We start from the raw sequence: 1,993 nt of genomic DNA, 5'->3' as shown, positions 1-1,993 counted from the left end.
GACACACACACCAACACACACACCAACACACACACCGACACACACACCGACACACACACCAACACACACACCAACACACACACCGACACACACACCAACACACACACCAACACACACACCGACACACACACCAACGACACACACACCAACACACACACCAACACACACACCAACACACACACCGACACACACACCAACACACACACCAACACACACACCGACACACACACCAACACACACACCAACACACACACCAACACACACACCGACACACACACCAACACACACACACCAACACACACACCAACACACACACCAACACACACACCGACACACACACCAACACACACACACCAACACACGCCCTGACAGTCGTGCCTCACAGATCCTCTCAGCAGAGCAGAGGCAGTGAAGCAGTTGTCAGGAGGATGGAGAGACGTAGAGACCAGGTGAAAACCAGCACCAAAGATCCAACCACCAAACCCTCCAGAACCACCAGAACCAACAACCTCTGCTCCAAGAAGCTCAGCATGCTCTCCAGGTACCACTCAGTTCACGTGTTTTAGTTCCACAGATCAGGTTGAATCATTTTATTCACAGATTTTAGAGTTGGTCACTGTGAAAAGTCCTTTACTTAAAGTGGATTATTTGAACTTTTCTTGCTGGTTCTGATGAACCATCAGGTCCCTGATCCTGTGTGGCTCCAACATGGATGAGGACTTTGTGATGGACGGACATGAAGCTCACAGGCTGGGTGCTCAGACCCTGGGGACAAACAGGACTGAGGACAGAGACACAATCTCAAACCTCATCAGAACAAAGACCTCAAACCAACAATCGTCTCCAGATCCAACTGGATCCTGTGAAACCCAGGATCAGAACCCCATATTCAGGGGGACCACAAGGAACATCAGGAGGTCCTTCAGAATCAAGGTGATATTATTTGTTCAGAAAACAAAGCTGAAAACCAAAAAAAAAAAAATTTAAGTGAACCAAAAAACAAGAGAGCTGAGGGAACAGAGGAGCAGAGAGACCAGAGGAGCTGAGGGAACAGAGGAGCTGAGGGAACAGAGGAGCTGAGAGACCAGAGGAGCAGAGAGACCAGAGGAGCTGAGGGAACAGAGGAGCTGAGAGACCAGAGGAGCAGAGAGACCAGAGGAGCTGAGGGAACAGAGGAGCTGAGAGACCAGAGGAGCAGAGAGACCAGAGGAGCTGAGAGTCCAGAGGAGCTGAGAGACCAGAGGAGCTGAGGGAACAGATGAGCTGAGAGACCAGAGGAGCTGAGAGACCAGAGGAGCTGAGAGACCAGAGGAGCTGAGAGACCAGAGGAGCAGAGAGACCAGAGGAGCAGAGAGACCAGAGGAGCTGAGAGACCAGAGGAGCTGAGAGACCAGAGGAGCTGAGAGACCAGAGGAGCTGAGGGAACAGATGAGCAGAGAGACCAGAGGAGCAGAGACCAGAGGAGCTGAGAGACCATAGGAGCAGAGAGACCAGAGGAGCTGAGGGAACAGAGGAGCAGAGAGACCAGAGGAGCTGAGGGAACAGAGGAGCAGAGACCAGAGGAGCAGAGACCAGAGGAGCAGAGACCAGAGGAGCAGAGAGACCAGAGGAGCTGAGGGAACAGAGGAGCAGAGAGACCAGAGGAGCTGAGGGAACAGAGGAGCAGAGACCAGAGGAGCAGAGACCAGAGGAGCAGAGAGACCAGAGGAGCTGAGGGAACAGAGGAGCAGAGAGACCAGAGGAGCAGAGACCAGAGGAGCAGAGAGACCAGAGGAGCAGAGGGAACAGATGAGCTGAGAGACCAGAGGAGCAGAGACCAGAGGAGCTGAGAGACCAGAGGAGCTGAGGGAACAGATGAGCTGAGAGACCAGAGGAGCTGAGGGAACAGATGAGCTGAGAGACCAGAGGAGCAGAGACCAGAGGAGCCGAGAGACCAGAGGAGCTGAGGGAACAGATGAGCTGAGAGACCAGAGGAGCAGAGACCAGAGGAGCC

The sequence above is a fragment of the Austrofundulus limnaeus genome, unplaced genomic scaffold (genome assembly GCF_001266775.1).
Source record: "Austrofundulus limnaeus strain Quisiro unplaced genomic scaffold, Austrofundulus_limnaeus-1.0 Scaffold2123, whole genome shotgun sequence".
NCBI classification, from domain to species: Eukaryota; Metazoa; Chordata; class Actinopteri; order Cyprinodontiformes; family Rivulidae; genus Austrofundulus; species Austrofundulus limnaeus.
Note: the sequence above shows the minus strand (reverse complement) of the source record.